Here is a 20,266-nt window from a genome sequence, read left to right on the forward strand (position 1 = left end):
TATTGACCAAGGCACACCACCGGTATGTGGTAGAAAACAAGTACTCATCTTCCAGCCCTCTAGTGTCCATAGCAATGGACTAGTAATTTTACATTATTAATATACATAGGTTAAAATAATTCTATTTACACATAAGTAATTCCACAAAAACGAATCGCATAATTGGTCTTCAGATGACTGTGGTTAACTAATGACATGAAGTTGTTTTTACATCACTTTATATTATGCTTGTTCAAATAGTGGTTTTAAGACTAACATTTTTCTGAAGCTTATTCAAGGTCTAGAAAACTTTGGGGAAAAAAGGAATATATAAACTCAGCAATAAATGGACTGATAAATCAGGGATGTCATGATGTGCTCCTGGTGGAATGCTGAAGTAGAGACCAGTTATTTAGAAATCACAGACCTTGTTTAGGAAATGGGATGTATGGACAAGTTCTCACGAGTTCAGTATCCCTTTTCTGCCCAGAAACATGAAAGCAACGCACCCTCCCTTGGCCACAAGCATTCACAGACACGCAGAGGTCTCCCTTATCCACGCTTACTAGTAACATTTTATAAGGGCTAGTTAAATAAAATGGCATGCTCATACACAAGCTTTCTTTTAACAAAATAGGACTGAGCATTTTGTATTTTGAAAGTTATTTCCAGGCTGTCAAAACATTTTAAAAGTATAAACCAGTTCCCATAAGGCAGAACCAAAAATGAAGTGATCATTAATTTTGAGGAATAGGGTTGAAATGATATAAAAGGAAAATTCATAAATCCATATACAACGTAACTTACATAACTCATTAAGAAATTGCAAGTTATTTAATGTTAAGATTATCAATTTATCAGTGTTAAAGATGATACTACTTTATCTTTGAAACTCTGATAGTATTGGCTATTGCTTGGAAAGACTATCTCTAAAATTCCCTTTCAGTGAGTCTAATATTGTCTCTTACACTTTCACATGATCTAATTATTGATTCAATACTCTTGAAAAAATGTACATAGGAATTTTAGGTAAAAGAAAGAAATGGAAGGGAGCTTGCAACATTTTAGTTTCTTGTTCAATCTCACTTTTTTTCTGGAAAATGGAAAGACTTGAACCATGAAGTCAGAGACCTAGACATAAACCCTGTTGCCAGACAGTCATGTCACTCAATTTATTTACTCTCTCTAAATCTCAGCTCCTCATCTATAAAAATGGAAAGAATATCTATCTATCTTATGTGGTTGATACAACTAATAAGGAAGATAATGTACAAAATATCCAACTGAGCATTAGATTGTGTGATCAATGAGTGGTTATTTTATCAATTCTAGCCCCAAATTTTATTAAAATGACTTTTTACAGGGTCTTGTTTTCAATTTCTCTACGCTTTTACCTCTTTTACAATAACAAAAACATGTTTTGAATCAGTGTAGTGAGATTCATGTATGTGAATCTGTGGTTGTGTTCTTTAACACTCTTCTGTATATTCAGCTTTTTAGCCAAAATAAGATTCAGATTTAGAGAAAAAGCACATTTTGGCTTGGTTTGGTTTTGATTTCAATTTTTTGTTTTTTCAGTTTTTTATTTTAATGTATTTTTTTACCGTGAGAAAAGAGGTAAGAAGCTTTCAGGTATTCCTCTATAAATAATTCTCTACTACTAATTGCTCAGATTGGGGAAACAAAATACGAGAGATAATCTGTCAACAGAGAAAACTGCACATCCCAAGACTTGTGGTTAGCAGCTGCCCCAGAAAATCTGGATCCTGGCAGAGGTCCATTTACAGCCAGCTCTAGAGTTGAAAGAGAAGGAAGAGAATTTCTCAATGTCAAGCAACAAGAAGCACAGACACTGCCCACAATTTTTAGTTGAGTATTTACTACTACAACCCAGTTTTCTACTTGCAGCACCATTTCCCACCCTTTGGGGAATAATCAAGTGAAGTCTCCAAGGAGAGATGTAAAACAAAGGATTTATCACAGAGGCCCTGGGAAGGAAGTAGCTTTAATCTGAAAATCTGTGTCATCTCTTGAGAAGGGATAGATATGAATACAGTTAAGTATATGTGTTGAGAAAGAAGGAAGAGCAGCCAAGAAAGATGCCACCAGACAGCCTCTAGAGCAGAAATGCCATACAGGTTTGTACACACATAGAACAAAATGTATCTAAGAGGGTTTGATTCTGAATAGTGACTGCATTTGTTTTCATTACAGAGCTGTTAACGCATGTTTTGGCAGTGTTCTCAGATCTCCCATTCTCTCCCCCAGTATAAGCTATGAACTGCGGCAATGCCCTTCAGCCAGTGTGCACTCTGGCACACTACCACAAGTGAAGGAATCCACAGTGGACAATGTTTAGTCCACTTGGACCTCTCTGCTATTTATTTTGTGATCTGAGGAACTATGTTGATCTGTAGTAGCTGATTAAAAGATATGGATGTGGTAATGCTGGATCAAAGTAAAGAAGAGTATCAACAATATTAAAATTCCAGTTTCATGGCACCTCAAAGTACCTTCAAAGATCTGATAAAGATCAGAGGGTATCTAGCAACTGGTGGGAATTCTTTGGCATCATAAAGAACCTTTGGCTGAGGCTTGGGGTTATTGATTGAAAACGGCATGAATGGCACTGATCAGAGGCTCATCCTGACTCCAGGGCATGTGTAAGGACCATATAATGAGAAAGAACAACCATGTGTACTGTGCTGAGAAAGCAGGAAACACCCCCAAGAGCCTTGGCTCAGCTCCTACTGCTCCATTCCCAGGAAGGCATTCCCTCACCTTCCCTACCTTCCCTGTCCAAAAGTCTTCTCCATGCACAGAGACAGCTAAATTAGGAGATTTATTTCAAACATCTGGTCCCAATGCAAAAAAAAAAAAAACAAAAACAAAAATCTGGTCCCATATCATACAGATAGACACCTGCTTGTACACACTGCCATAACAGAATTAGTCATCCCCTACCAAGGAGCCAGAAAACTGGCTGCACAGAGATACAGAAGAAACTGACTCAGTTTGGGGACAACTGAGTCTTTTAATGATCTTTCATTAAGGGACAATATCTGTATTGCAATTAAATGTAAGAGGAATAATCATCTTAAGAGGTATTTATTGTAGCCCGCTATTTTTAATGATCTTTCTTTCTGCATTCTGTCCAACTCAGCTCATTCTATTGTGGAGGTGGGTGAATGAGAAGCAGAGGAGGAAAGGGAGAGAGAAGAGGAAGGGAGGAGGAGAGACAAAGAGAGAAAGACCAGGTGGAGAAAAAAAAAAAACACAAAATAACATTCTCAACAGATTTTTGGCCCTTTTTAAATTGAATAATTTATATGGTATTTCATGCTCCTAAGCTATTTTATTTCTATTATTTTCATATGTGGATAATATCCATAGATAGCTGAATATTCTTTCAAATATCTAATGCAATTTTAACCAAACCAGTCTACAATTGTCCTACTGTATATCATATTGACTAGTTTTATACTAACCATGAGTTTAGGTTTTCAGAGGTTTCTTCTCTATCATTATCTTGGTTAATCAAGAATCAAGCTCACCTTATGTTAAACAAAGTAAGTATTTTAAATGACTCTCTGGTTTTGCAATTGTGTACTGGATTTCTTAAATCAAGTAACAACGTTTTCTTAAAATGTCCTTTTTTCTCTCTCTCTCCTGTGATATCTATGTGGTTTCTTTTACTATTTGCAGATTGAGAGCAAGAGTTGGGGGGATGGTACCCATTTCATAAGATACAACATCTTTCAAAATGAAGCCCAGGACTGGGTATTCAGGTTTCTAACTTCTTTTGATTTTTCTATGAAATTCTCTTAATGATGGAAGCTTTTTTTCAAGAGTAGGAGCCACCTAAACATAGCTCAACCAGAATGGTAACAGAAAGACTTCAATCTTTCTCTGGCTTCAGCTTATCACAGAAACCAGAAGAGTTTATCACAGAATAGTTTAGCCTTTGCAAGAAGCTTTGTGCGCACTAAATATTAAATCGGAGTGTACAATTAAGTCAAGTTTAAGTGCCTTTGTAATTATTTTAAAACTCAATGAGAAAATGTATACATACATCCTAGTTTTCCTTTTTAAAGTCTAGGTTTGTGTATATTATCTTGGCATAATAATTAATAGTATCCCTCGTCATTGCTCAATGTTTGAAATAAACTCAAAACCTCAGTGGTTTAAAACAGTAGCTATACCAGACATTTCAAAAGCACATCTTTGGTGTTAAAAGGGTAAATGCACCTGGAAGGAACCTCATTGTGCTTATGTCCAAATAAATACCTTTCATCTTTCCACCTAAGATATTATTCAGGCTATGAACTAGGGGGCAGATTGCATGAGAATGCCTTGGAGTGCCCATGAACTTTTGTAGAATATACTGTTATTTTGCCCCTCATGAGATGTACACTCTCCCTTTTCCAGTCCAGATATTGCACAAGGTATCACAAGCTGCTGTGGAATTGATCCTTGAGTGTTTCCCAGCCCTCTTTGTGACTGATTCTGTATAGGTTACCCTGAAGTTCAGAAAAAGGTGTTTTGAAATTCTAAATTCTTAGGACAAAAGTAGTCTTGTGGTGCTACATAATAATAATTTGTTCATACCACAATTATTTCAGAAGGTGAATTTTCTTTCAAGAAAAATCATTTTAATATGATACACTGTGACATGGTAGAATAAGAAAAATTTGAGTTACACATATATATAAATATACACAGAGAGAATTCTATGTAAATTATATATTATATATACATGTTATATTTTTATATTTATAATTGCGTTGTGTCACATTGTCATGTGACAAATGTGAAAAATGTTTATTGGAAATTTTTTTTTTTGATGATTTGAGCTTCGGCTTCAGCAGAAAACATTTTTTTCCCCAATTCTAGCAAGTCAAAGTAGAAATCCCAGCTGTTACAAATAATGTAACTACTTCAATAATATTTCCAACAAATTGAATCTGAAGCATAAATTAAGGCTAACATTTTAAATTGCTTAGCTATTTACACTAAATATTCAAATTAACAATTTGATACTACTTGCTTCCACTTAAATTAATTTTTGCCAATAAGGAAAAGTGTCCTCACTTTTTATAGTACAGATATTATAAGAGAATAAGAAATAATAGTACATAAAATAGAGCCACACAATTTAAAGAAAAACTTGTAGTCTTAGGAAATAATATATATAAGAATTGCCCTTACCTAAAAGATTGGTGTCCTTGAAGTTCATAATTTATTTGAGAAGTCCCAGAGTAGTGAAATAATCTTATAAAAACCTACAACATGTTATGACCTATATTTATAATAAAAAGTGAAAGGGTTGTTCTTTGTGGTAGCTCTGGCCAGAGCTAACATTGATGATCAGGTCTCTCCCAGGCCTTGTATTACAAGAGATAATGGATAGGCATGTCCATACAGCAGTCAGCATTTCAGGTTTGCAATATACAGATATATACAGGTTGCATAATTATGAATACTGTCAAAGTTTACAATAAAAGAAACACTGGCTGGATGTGGTGGCTCACACCTATAATCCCAGCACTTTGGGAAGCCAAGGCAGGCAGATCAATTGAGGTCAGGAGTTTGAGATCAGCCTGGGCAACATGGTGAAACCCCGTCTCTAGTAAAAATACAAAAATTAGCTGGGTGTGATGGAGCATGCCTGTAATCCAGGCTACTCAGGAGGCTGAGGCAGGAGAAGCACTTCAACCAGGGAGGTGGAGGTTACAGTGAGCCAAGATCACACTGCACTTCATCCTGGGCATTAGAGACTCCTTCTCGGAAAGAAAAAAAAAAAAATCATTGTTTAAAAGGGTGCTGTCATAATTATACAACCTGTCAACAAAATAGTAGAATAACACTGGTGGCATAGTAAAAATAAAATAAAATATAAATAATTGTGCCCTACATCTGAACTGAATGTTTGATCCAGGGACTGTTTTATGGCCAAAATCAGTTTTTTCAGCCATTCTATTAGATCAAGCTAAGAATAACAAACAAGCCTCAAATTTCAGTGAATTAAACAAAAATGATTTCACTCCATGTCTGTTATGGATTAAAGGGGAGGCTCTGTACATGCTATTAATTCAGGGAGTCCACTGAGTGATTGAGTCAGCCACCATCACTAAGGTTACAAATCAGGATACCAGGAGGAAAAAACTCTAGGTGCTTTGCATCAACAATTAAATGTGCCAGCCCCCACATGGTATAGGTTACTTTTGCTCCCAACTCATTGGCTAGAATTTGTCACATGACCTCATCCAGTTGAAATGGGGTTATGATTGTGTAATACTAGATTATTATAATTGTAATTTACATTTCCCTAATGACTAAGGATGTTAAATACATTTTCCAATATGCTTTTCTTTATTTGCAAATACTTTCTCATTGAGATAATCATATGGTGCTTCCTTTTCATGCTATTAATGTGATTAGTTATACTAATTTTCAACTGTTAAATCTAACTGGCATTCCCAGAATAAGTCTTACTTGGTCACGATTTATTATTCTTTTCATAGATTATTGAATTTGGTCCACTAATATATTATTAGTAATCTTATATCTATGTTCCCTGGGGACATTAGATAGCAGTTTTTCAATTTTTATTTTAGACTTGGGGTATATGTACATATTTGTGAGAATACTGTGTACTGGTGGGAAGTTGGCTTCTAGCATACCCATTACCCAAAAAATAATAAATATTTACCTGATAGGCAGTTTTTAAACTCTGAACTTCCTCCTATCCTTCCCCCTTTTGGAGTTACCAATGTCTACTATATCCATTTTTATGTCTATGTGTACCCATTATTTAGCTCCCACTTATAAATGAGAATATTCAGTATTTGATTTTCTGTTTTTGAATAAGTTCACATGGGATAGTAGCCTTCAGCTTCATCCATGTTACTGCAAAAGACATGATTTCATTCTTTTGGGGGCTGTGTAGTATTTCAATGTGTCTATATACCACATTTTCTTTATCCATCAACCACTGATGGACATGTAGGTTGGTTCCATAACCTCGCTATTGTGAATAGTGTTGCAATGAGCATACAACTGCAGGTGTTTTTTTATGTGATTTCTTTTCCTTTGGGTACACACTCAGTAGTAGAATTGCGGTGTTGAATTGTAGTTAAATTTCTAGTTATTTTAGAAATCTTCATACTGTTTTCCACACAGGTTGAACTAATTTACATTCCTGCCAACAGTGTGTAAGTGTTCCCTTTTCTCTTCATCCATGCCAACATCTGGGATTTTTATATATTTTTTTAAATAGCCATTCTGATTGGTATAAGATGACATCTAAGTGTGGTTTTAATTAACATTTCCCTGATAATTTTTCCTCAAAAGAAGAAATGTCTGTTCATGTCCTTTGCCCAGTTCTTACCGAGGTTTTCTTTTTTTTCCTTGTTCAGTTATTTAATTTCCTTGTAGATTCCAAATATTAGTCCTTTGTCAGAGACCTAATTTGTAAGTCTTTTGAAAGAATCTTTAGAGTTTTCTAGGTATACAGTCATAGTATCACTGAACAGAAATAATTTGACTTCCTCTTTTCCAATTTAGATGCATTTCATTTCTTTCTCTAGACTGATTTCTCTGGCTATGACTTCTGGTGTTAATGTTGAATTAAAATAGCGAGAGTGGACATCCTTATCTTGTACCAGTTTTTAGGTGGAATGTTTTCTACTGTTCCCCACTTACTATGATGCTGGCTGTGAGTCTGAGATATATATATACACACAGCACACACACACACACACACACACACACACACACACACACACACATATATAGCCTTGTTATTTGGAAATATGTTCTTTCGATGCTTAGTTTGTTGAGGCTTTTTGTCATATAGAGATATTAGATTTTTGGATAGCAATATGTCATGTTTTGATGTCAGAGTTGTACTGACTACACAAAATATATAGGAAAGTAGTTTCTCCTCCTCTGTTTTCTGAAAGAGCTGTGTAAGACCGGGAATTTTTTTTTTAACATTTGATAGAACCAATGAATTTATCTGGACTTGAAGTTTTCTTCATGTGAAGGTTTGTCATTACAAATTCCCTTTTCTTAATATATGTAGGGCTATATAAATTTCTCATAAATCTTTTATGTTCATTTTGGCATTTTATGTACATTTTGGCATTGATGAATTAAGGAATTCATCAATTTCATCTATACTGTTGACTTTCTTGTTATGATGCTGTTTATAATCATTCCTTTTTATCCACCCTTTTTAAAGTCTGTAGACTCTGTAGTAATATCCTTCTTTCCTTCTAGATAATGACATCTTGGTAATTTCTCTCCTTCCTTTCCCCCCACCCAGCTCTATATGTGTGTGTGTGTGTGTGTGTGTGTGTGTGTGTGTGTGTGTATACGCGCGCGCGCGCACACGCACACGCACATGCATCTTTCTATCTCTCCGTTTTGCTTTTTACTTTGTATAACTCAGTCTTGCTAAGGATTTATCAAGTTCCACATTTTCAAGGAACCAACAATATTTTCTTTGTTAATTTTCTCTACTTTCATATGTTTTTTATTTCATTGATTTTTTTATTTTAAACCATTTATATAATGGTTTGAACCATTTTATTTTCTGATGCAAGTATCTAAAGTCATACATTTCCTTTTTTAATACTGTTTAAAATGCAATCCATCAAATTTTTATATATTGTCTTTTTGTTATCATTTAAGTCTAAACATTTCCTGAAATCTGTGATTCTTTAGTTTCATCCAAGGGTCATTAGAAATGTAGTGTGACTTTTAAGTATTTTGGAATTTCCTAGAACTCTCAGAGTTACTGATTTCTCATTTAATTCCATGGTGGTCAGAGAATATTCCCTGTAAGATTTAATATCTTTTAATATATTGAGACCTGTTTTATAACAAAGGATCATCAGTTTTGATAAACTTTTTATATGTACTTTAAAAGAATATGTATTCTGAAGCTGTTAAGTATAATGTTCTGTAAACAGTAGTAGTTACATGGTTGACAGTGTTACTTAATTCTTCTATGTCCTGACTTATTTTTGCCTACTTATTCTCTATATCACTGAGAGATTGGTATGTTTTTATTTTTTAATCTCCAACTGTGTTTGTGGATTTTCTTATTTAATATTTTTATTCCCTCACTTTTTGAGTCATGTATTGCAAAGCTTAGCTATTAGGAACCTACACACTTTTGAATACTAAACCTTCCTGTTGAATGGACTCTTTTCATTATTACTTGTCCCTCTATCTCTGCTAATACTCCCAACTTGAAGTCTTTGGTCTAATATTACTATAATCACTCCAGCCTTTTTATAATGAATGTTTTTGTGATATACCTTTTTGTTTACATTTTCTATCTCTTTTCACACATCCAAATGGTGAAAAGAGATAGAAAACTTTAAATGTTCAACTTACTCTATCTTTATATGTAAAGTGTGTCTCTTATAGGCAGCACATAATTTGATTTAGCATTTTTAACCTAATCTGATCACCTTTGGCTTTTCATGAGAATGCTAATCGACCAACATTTAATATAATTATTGATATAGTTGGATTCAGATTTACTACTTTACTTTTTAATTTTTATAAACTTCTTTCATTGTTCTTTTGTTCCTATTTTTCTGCCTTCTTGTAAATACTTTGAATAGTTTTACCATTCTATTTTAAATGCTTTATCAGCTTAAAATTTGTAACTCTGTATTATTGTTGGTAATTCTGTAAGGATTAAAATGTTCACCCTGAAAGTTTCACAATTTACATTAATATTGTATTACTTCTACTAAAATGTAAAAAATAAGAGTTCTATTTATAACTATTCACACCCACTCTCTGTATTATTACTCTAAGGTAGCACATCTACATTATAAACCTAACAATTCAGTATTGTAGTTTTTGGTTTAAATATGTGTAGGTCTTTTGAATAAATTAAGAAAAAAACAAAATTCTTTTATATTTCCTCAAATATTTATTATTTCTTGTGCTTCTCAATTTTTTAAGTAGATCCAACCTTCTACCCAGTGTCATTTTGCTTCAAGCCTAAGAACACCCTTTAACATCTCTTGTAGTGCAGATCTACTATGACTAATTCTCTGTTTTATTTTAAGCTTGAAAATATCTTAATTTTGCCTTCACATTTCACAGACACGTTAACTGTACATAAAATCTGGACTGATAGGGGGATTTTTTCCTTCTTTGTTTTCAGTACTTTAACTATGTAGCTTCATTTTCTGTGGGCATACATTGTTTCTGATAACATTAATATGTATTACCATCAGTAATTACATGCATCATCATTCCCTATACATCATGTGTCAATTTCCTCAAGCTGCTCTCAGGATTGTCCCTACATTTTTGAATCTCCACAATAGGACTATGGTTTTACTGGATGTGGTTTTATTTGCATTTATCCTTGCACTAGTACTTAGAGTTTTCTGAGTTTCTTGGAATTTCAAGATCACGTTTTTCACTAATTTGGGAAAAGTTTTACCCATAATGTTTTCAAATATTCCTTCTTCCCAATTCTATTCTTTACTTTCTGAGACTTTAATTACATGTATTTTAGACTATCTGATATTTTCCTACAGATCACTAAGGCTGTTAATGTGCTTTTTTTAGTTTTTTCTTCTGTTTTACTGTTATCTGTTCATGTTAACTGATTCTTTCTTATCTGATATTAAGCACATGAAGCTCAAATTTTTCAGACACCATATTTTCAACTTTACACTTTCCATTTGGTTCTCTTTTATAGTTTCCACTACTATTCTGAGATTCCTCATCTGTTCATTCATTACAACATATTTTTCTTCCTGCCCATGAAAATGCTTACAACAGTTTAAAAGTAGTGGTCTAATAATTAAAATATCTGAGTGATTTTGTGGTTAACTTCTATTTACTGATTTTTATCTTATATGTGAGTCACATTTTCTTGTGTCTTTAAATGTTAATTTTTATTTTCTACTGATCATTATAAGTATGCATTTTAATATTCTGGGTTTGGTTACCTCTCTCAAGAGTATTGATTTTCTTTTCCTTTTCAGCAGTTGGCTAACCGGGTTGGACTCAAACTTCAAACTCTGGCTCCCCTGTAAGTAGCTTAAATTTCCACTCAGTTACACTTTCTTCCAGATCTGCTGAATTTCCCCATAAATGAATAGTTCAGGGATCAATCAAGGACTTAGACAGGGTTTATATGCTGATGTGGGGGCCTCCACCTCAGTTAGCTCTCTGCTTTCAAGAATCCTCACCTTCTTTTCATCTACCTTGGCAATATTGAACTCTATCGTCTGATTTCTCAACTCAGTAAGACAACAAGTACTGTTTGAGCTCCAGCCAGTCCAAGCCACTCTGAATAAAGAATACCCTCCAGCAGAAAATTCATAAATCTGAAATTCACTCAGTGAAGTTTCCCTTTTCAGGAGTCTATACTCCTCCAGCTTTTGCCTGCTTTTGGTCACTCTACAGTGACTTCAAATAGTGGTTCTTTTATATTTTATCTAGAATGTACTATTCTATTCTGACATGGTTAATCAAGCACTAGCTACTCTACTAGTGCTAGAAGCAAAACTTCCCAATTATGTTTTAAAATAAAATATGACCAAAATTATACTTGAATAGAAAACAGTAATAAGGTCGCCATTCCAAATGAATAATATTTAAAATCTATGCACTTATTTCACAAAGTCAAAGATTTTAAAAATGCAATTATTCTAATGCATGTTTAAATTACCATCTTTCCTTTAAAAATATTCAGAAATTCAATTGCAATAATGCTTACTCTCACTTCAAATGCTTATTCTAAGACAGCCATGTATTAGAGAGCAGCAAATTAGTTTCAAAAGTGAGTGAGTCCTTTTCTGAAAAAGCAGAGTCAGAGATTTCTACTTCCCTGCCTCTGCATAAATCAAGAAGTTTTAAGGTTAGAGGAGTTTAATAATTTGGTTTTCAATCCTCACAACTTTATTGTAGACAACTAAGACATATATAGATGTAGATGTGGATACAGATAAATATTTGCAAGGTATCTTAATTTAAAAAAATTTAGTAAACAATCTCAACCTATGAGTATTCAATTTTAGGTCAAGGACAAATAGGCCTAACAAAATTTAAAAGGCCCCCCCATCAGGGAGAATCCATAGAAATCATTCATTAAATTTAAAAACCTTGATAGTCTGTACTTTTTTTTCAAATTACAAACATAAGGTGAAAGCTTTTAGATATTATTTAATGACGACTGTGTATCAAATTTCCTATTTACATAAGTTTTATTTTCTGTCTCCTGGCCAGACTTACAGTTTAGTCATTTAATCAATGAAACCCTCAAATAATAAGGGTTGTGTATTCAACAACAACAAAATACTATATAGGCAGTTCCCAGCAAGAAAAACACAGAGGATGAGTGATCACTGCATTTCCAAATGAGTTTTTACTCACCACAGACCAAGAGATTCCTGGGCTGAAAAGTGTCATGAGCTTCCAGCATGGCTGTTTCAGCCAGCACTGTGGGTCTCCATACAAAAACTCGCACAAATCCGGGCAGCCAGCTGTTTCAACAGAGGCCTGGAATACCTGGGATACAGAGCCACCCATTCTACTTAAAAAAAAAAAAAAAAAAAAAAAAAAAAAAAAAAAAAAAAACAGGGGGCTGAGGGGGCTGAAACAGGGAACCAGGTGATCTGGCTCAGCAGGTCTCACCCCCAACAAAGACCAGCAATCTGAAATGCTCTGGATTAAGAGTTTTGCATCAAGCGCAGGCAAACCCAGGAAAGTCCAGCTCGGTGGGGGGAAGGGCATCAGACATTACCGAGGCAGTCCACCACTACCAAGGCAGCTTGCCATTACCAAGGCAGTCTACCATTACTGAGGCAGACCACGATTACCAAGGCAGGTATAACAGGAAGTTCACACAGCAGCTGAGCAGAGCCCACAGCAGCTCAGTAACACCTCTGCTGGCAGACTGTGGATAGACTACCACCTTGCTAGGGAGGACATCTCTGAAAAAAGGCAGTAGCATGTCAGAAACTTATAAAGCCCTACCTTCCCAGGACAGAGCACCTGGGGAAAAAGATGTTTATGAGTTCTGCTGCAACAGACTTAAATGTACCTGCCCAGAAGCACTGAATGGAACAATGGAACTCACAGCTCAGCACCTGAGCTCCTAATAAGTGATAGACTGTCTCCTCAAGCAGTTCCCTGACCCCTGTATATCCAAAGAGACACCCCATAAAGGAGAGCTCAGGCTGACATATGGTGGGTACCGTTCTGGGATGAAGATAACAGAAGAAGAAACTGGCAGCAACTCTTTCTGTTCTTCAGCCCCCATGGGTGAACCCCAGGCAAGCAGAGTCATATGGTGGGTACCCTTCTGGGATGAGGATAACAGAAGAGGAAACTGGCAGCAACTCTTTCTATTCTTCAGTTCCCATGGGTGATCCCCAGGCAAGTGGACCTTTGGCAATCCTATAGCAGAGGGGTCAGACGGTTAGAAAGAAAACCAGAAAGAAATAACTTCAAAATCAACAAAAAGGAAATCCTCAGAGACCCCATCCAAAAGTTACCAACTGCAAAAGCCACAGGTAGATAAATCCACAAAGATGGGAGGAAACCAGCCCAAAAAGGATGAAAACACCAAAAACCAGAACACCTCCTCTCCTTCAAAGGATCACAACTCCACACCAGCAAAAGAACAAAGCTGAATGGAGAATGAGTCTGCTGAATTGACAGAAGGAGGCTTCAGAAGGTGAGTAATAAAAAAAACTTCTCTGAGCTAAAAGAACATATTCTAACCCCAGGCAAAGAGACTAAGAACCTTGAAAAAAGGTTTCATGAAATGCTAACAGGAATAAACAGCTTAGAGAAGAATATAAATGAGCTGATGGAGCTGAAAAACCTAAGAGAACTTCATGAAGCATACACAAGTTTCAAAAGCCAAATCAACCAAGCAGAAGAAAGGATATCAGAGATTGAAGATCAACTCAATGAAATAAAATGAAAGGCAAGATCAGAGAAAAAAGAGTAAAAAGAAATGAACAAAGTCTCTAAGACATATGGGATTATGTGAAAAAACCTAATCTACGCTTGAACAGTGTAACTGAATGTGACTCAGAGAATGAATCCCAGCTGGAAAACAGGATAATATCTCCTCAAGATATTATCAAGGAGAACTTCCCCAACCTAGCAAAGCAGACTAACATTTAAGTCCAGGAAATACAGAGAACGCCACAGAGATATTCCTCAAGAAGAGCTACCCCAAGGCATATAATCGTCAGATGCACCAAGGTTGAAATGAAGGAAAAAAAGCTAACAACAGCCAGAGAGAAAGGTCGGGTTACCCACAAAGGGAAGCCCATCAGATTCACAGCAAATCTCTCAGCAGAAACCCTACAAGCCAGAAGAGAGTAGGGGCCAATACTGAACATCCTTAAAGAAAAGATCTTTCAACCCAGAATTTCATATCCAGCCAAACTAAGTTTCATAAGCAAAGGAGAAATAAAATCCTTTACGAACAAGCAATTGCTGAGAGATGTTGTCACCACCAGGCCTACCTTACAAGAGCTCCTAAAAGAGGCACTAAACATAGAAAGGAGCAACCAGTATGAGCCACTCCAAAAACATACCAAATGGTAAAAAGCATTGACACAATAAAGAAACTGTGCCAACTCATGGGCAAAACAACCAGCTAACACCAAAATGGCAGGATCAAATTCACACATAATATTAAGCTTAAACATAAATGGGCTAAATGCCCCAATCAAAGGACACAGACAAGCAAATTGGATAAAAAGTCAAAACGCATTGGTGTGCTGTATCTGGGAAACCCATCTCACGTGCAACAACATACAAAGGCTCAAAGTAAAGGGACAGAGGAAGATTTACTAAGCAAATGGAAAGCAAAAAAAGCAGGAGTTGCAATCCTAGTCTATGAAAAAATAGACTTTAAACCAACAAGGAACAAAAGAGACAAAGAAAGACATTACATAATGGTAAAAAGATCAATGCAACAAGAAGTGCTAATGATCCTAAATATATACACACCCAATACAGGAGCACCCAGATACATAAAGCAACTTCTTAACTACCTACAAAGAGACTTAGACTCCCACATAATAATAGTGGGAGACTTTAACACTCCACTGTCAATATTAGACAGATCAACGAGACAGAAAATTAACAAGGATATCCAGGACTCAAACTCAGATCTGGACCAAGCAAACCTAATAGACATCTACAGAACTCTCCACCCCAAATTCACAGAATACGCATTCTTTTCAGCACCACATCGCACCTACTCTAAAATTGATCACATAATTGGAAGTTTATCACTCCTCAGCAAATGCAAAAGAATGGAAATCATAACAGTCTCTCAGAACACAGGACAATCAAATTAAAACTCAGGATTAAAAAACTCACCCAGAACCGCACAACTTCATGGAAACTGAACAACTGGCTCTTGACTGTTGACTGCATAAACAATGAAATCAAGGCAGAAATAAAGATGTTCTTTGAAACTAATGAGAATAAAGACAATGTACCAGAATCTCTGGGACACATTTAAAGCAGTGTCTAGAGGGAAATTTATAGCAATAAATGCCCAAAAGAGAAGCAAGAAAAGATCTAAAATCGACACCCTATCATCAGAATTGAAAGAGATAGAGGAACATGATCAAAAAAACTCAAAAGCTAGCAAAAGACAAGAAATAACTACAATCAGAGCAGAACTGAAAGAGAGACACAAAAAATACTTCAAAAAATTAATAAATACAGGAGCTGGTTTTTCAAAAAGATGGACATAATGGCCACTAGTAAGGTTAATAAAAAGAAGAGAGAAGAATCAAATAGATGCAATAAAAAATGATAAAAGGGATATCACTACCAAATCCAAAGAAATACAAACTACCATCAGAGATTACTACAAACAAGTCTACACACATAAACCAGTAAACCTGGAAGAATTGGATAAATTCTAGACACTTGCACCCTCCCAAGACTAAGCCAGGAAGAAGTTGAAAAGCTGAATAGACCAATAACAACCGCTCAAGTTGAGGCAGCAATTAATAGCCTATCAAACAAACAAACAAAAAAAAAAGCACAGGTCCAGATGGGTTCACAGCCTAATTCTACCAGACATGCAAAGAAGAGATGGTAACACTCCTTCTGAAACTATTCCAAACAATGCAAAATGAGGGAATCCTTCCCAAATCATTTTATGAGGCCAACATCATCCTAATATGAATAGCCAAGATAAATTTATTGACATGAAAAAGTAAATGTTTTAACCAAAAACTTAACCAGAAAAAGCAATTTACAAAATAGCATGTGTAATGTGACTTTTCTGCAAAACACATACTATGTTTATTTTTCCTGTGTGGGGATAAAATGGTTTTTTCCCTTTTTTTATTTATCTGTATCTGTCGATTTTCTACAATATACATATACTTCTTTTTTAATAGCAAACTGTTATTTTTAATTAGAAAATATTTATGGTCTAAAAATGTGCAGTCCCATTCATATATGCTATAATTGTTTGTTCTAACTTTTCCCTTGGATCAGCCTTATTATTTCAGAGCTAAATATCTATGTCAAATTATTTATGCCTGTCCCCAAATCTGGTGACAGAACTGCTTTTATTGAATTATAAGTCTGTACAGCACATTCAGCTTACTACAAAGGCAATGTTCAAAAATTAGAATGTATAACTGTGTATTTATCACAGTTTTCCAGAGAAACAGAACCAAGAGTATATATGTGGATATATAAAAGGGAATCTATTATGGGAATTGGCTCATGCTATTATGCAGGTCAAGAAGTCCCAATATTGTCTGTAAGCTGGAGAACCAGGAAAGTTGTTGATGTAATTCAGTCTGAGTCTGAAGGCCTGAGAACCAGTGTTAATTATGGTGTAACTCAGGCCTGAGAAACTATTGGGGGTAGGAGGGAAGGTGCAAATTTGCCCTTCTTCCACCTTTTGGCTCTAAGTCCTCAGTAAACTGGATGATGCCTGCTCACATTGGTGAGGACATATCTCCTTTACTCAATGTAATGATTTGAATGCTCTTCTCTTCCAGTAACCTCACAGACACACTCAAAAATAATTTTTTATCTATTATCTGACTATCCCTCGACACCATCAAGTTGATATATAAGATTAACTATCGCAAACTGTATGAACTATGAAAGTATCATTAGGGATATTTTTAGGTTGCTTACGAATACCCATGGAAGAACAACTCAAGTTTTTTTTTTTTTTTTTTTTTTTTTTTTTATTGCATTTTAGGTTTTGGGGTACATGTGATGAACATGCAAGATTGTTGCATAGGTACACACATGGCAGTGTGCTTTGCTGCCTTCCGTCCCCTCACCTGTATCTGTCATTTCTCCCCATGCTATCTCTTCCCACCTCCCCACCCACCCGCCCCTCCCCCATTTCCCCCCAACAGACCCCAGTGTGTAGTGCTCCCCTCCCTGTGTCCATGTGTTCTCATTGTTCAACACCCGCCTATGAGCGAGAATATACGGTGTTTGATTTTCTGCTCTTGTGTCAGTTTGCTGAGAATGATGGTTTCCAGGTTCATCCATGTCCCTATAAAGGACGTGAACTCATCGTTTTTGATGGCTGCATAATATTCCATGGTGTATATGTACCACATTTTCCCTATCCAGTCTATCATCGTTGGGCATTTGGGTTGGTTCCAGGTCTTTGCTATTGTAAACAGTGCTGCAATGAACATTCGTGTGCACATGTCCTTGTAGTAGAATGATTTATAATCCTTTGGATATATACCCAGTAATGGGATTGCTGGGTCAAATGGGATTTCTATTTTTAGGTCCTTGAGGAATCGCCACACTGTCTTCCACAATGGTTGAATTAATTTACATTCCCACCAACAGTGTAAAAGTGTTCCTATTTCTCCACATCCTCTCCAGCATCTGTTGTTTCCCGATTTTTTAATGATCGCCATTCTAACTGGTGTGAGATGGTATCTCAATGTGGTTTTGATTTGCATTTCTCTGATGACCAGTGATGATGAGCATTTTTTCATATGTTTTTTGGCCTCCTGTATGTCTTCTTTTGTAAAGTATCTGTTCATATCCTTTGCCCATTTTTGAATGGGCTTGTTTGTTTTTTTCTTGTAGATCTGCTTTAGTTCTTTGTAAATTCTGGATATCAGCCCCTTGTCAGATGGGTAGACTGCAAAAATTTTTTCCCATTCTGTTGGTTGCCGATTCACTCTAATGACTGTTTCTTTTGCCGTGCAGAAGCTGTGGAGTTTGATTAGGTCCCATTTGTCTATTTTGCCTTTTGTTGCCATTGCTTTTGGCGTTTTGGTCATGAAGTCCTTGCCTACACCTATGTCCTGAATGGTTTTGCCTAGATTTTCTTCTAAGGTTTTTATGGTATTAGGTCTGATGTTTAAGTCTTTAATCCATCTGGAGTTAATTTTGGTGTAAGGTGTCAGGAAGGGGTCCTGTTTCTGCTTTCTGCACATGGCTAGCCAGTTTTCCCAACACCATTTATTAAACAGGGAGTCCTTTCCCCATTGCTTGTTTTTGTCAGGTTTGTCGAAGATCAGATGGTTGTGGGTATGTTGTATTTCCTGTGAGGCCTCTGTTCTGTTCCATTGGTCTATATCTCTGTTTTGGTACCAGTACCATGCTGTTTTGATTACTGTAGCCTTGTAGTATAGTTTGAAGTCCGGTAGTGTGATGCCTCCCGCTTTGTTCTTTTTGCTTAGAATTGACTTGGCTATGCGGGCTCTCTTTTGGTTCCATATGAAGTTTAAGGTGTTTTTTTCCAGTTCTGTGAAGAAGGTCATTGGTAGCTTGATGGGAATAGCGTTGAATCTGTAAATTACTTTGGGCAGTATGGCCATTTTCACCATGTTGATTCTTCCTAACCATGAACATGGAATGTTTCTCCATCTGTTTGTATCCTCTCTTATTTCGTTGAGCAATGGCTTGTAGTTCTCCTTGAAGAGGTCCTTTACGTTCCTTGTTAGTTGTATTCCTAGGTACTTTATTCTCTTTGTAGCAATTGTGAGTGGCAGTTCGTTCTTGATTTGGCTCTCTTGAAGTCTATTACTGGTGTATAGGAATGCTTGTGATTTTTGCACGTTGATTTTGTATCCTGAGACTTTGCTGAAGTTGTTTATCAGTTTCAGGAGATTTTGGGCTGAGATGATGGGGTCTTCCAGATATACAATCATGTCATCTGCAAATAGAGACAATTTGATTTCCTCCTTTCCAATTTGGATACCCTTTATTTCTTTTTCTTGCCTGATTGCTCTGGCTAGAACTTCCAGTACTATATTGAATAGGAGTGGTGAGAGAGGGCATCCTTGTCTAGTGCCAGATTTCAAAGGGAATGCTTCCAGTTTTTGCCCATTCAGTACGATATTGGCTGTTGGTTTTTCGTAAATAGCTTTTATTGTTTTGAGATACGTTCCGTCAATACCTAGTTTATTGAGGGTTTTTAGCATAAAGGGTTGTTGAATTTTGTCAAAAGCCTTCTCTGCATCAATCGAGATAATCATGTGGTTTTTGTCTTTGGTTCTGTTTATGTGGTGAATTACGTTTATGGACTTGCGTATGTTGAACCAGCCTTGCATCCCCGGGATGAATCCTACTTGATCATGGTGGATGAGCTTTTTGATATGCTGTTGCAATCGGTTTGCCAGTATTTTATTGAAGATTTTTGCATCTATGTTCATCATGGATATTGGCCTGAAATTTTCTTTTCTTGTTGAGTCTCTGCCGGGTTTTGGTATCAGGATGATGTTTGTCTCGTAAAATGATTTGGGAAGGATTCCCTCTTTTTGGATTGTCTGGAATAGTTTCAGAAGGAATGGTATCAGCTCCTCCTTGTATGTCTGGTAGAATTCAGCTGTGAACCCATCTGGACCTGGGCTTTTTTTGGGTGGTAGGCTCTTTATTGCTGCCTCGACTTCAGACCATGTTATTGGTCTATTCAGGGTTTCGGCTTCTTCCAGGTTTAGGCTTGGGAGGTTGCAGGTGTCCAGGAATTTATCCATTTCTTCCAGGTTTACTAGTTTATGTGCATAGAGTTGTTTGTAATAATCTCTGATGATGGTTTGGATTTCTGTGGAATCTGTGGTGATATCCCCTTTATCGTTTTTTATTGCATCAATTTGGTTATTCTCTCTTTTCTTTTTTATTAATCTGGCTAGTGGTCCGTCTATTTTGTTGATCTTTTCAAAAAACCAGCTCCTGGATTTATTGATTTTTTGAAGAGTTTTTTGTGTCTCTATTTCCTTCAGTTCTGCTCTGATCTTAGTTATTT

Source organism: Saimiri boliviensis, chromosome 4, assembly GCF_048565385.1.
Source record: "Saimiri boliviensis isolate mSaiBol1 chromosome 4, mSaiBol1.pri, whole genome shotgun sequence".
NCBI classification, from domain to species: Eukaryota; Metazoa; Chordata; class Mammalia; order Primates; family Cebidae; genus Saimiri; species Saimiri boliviensis.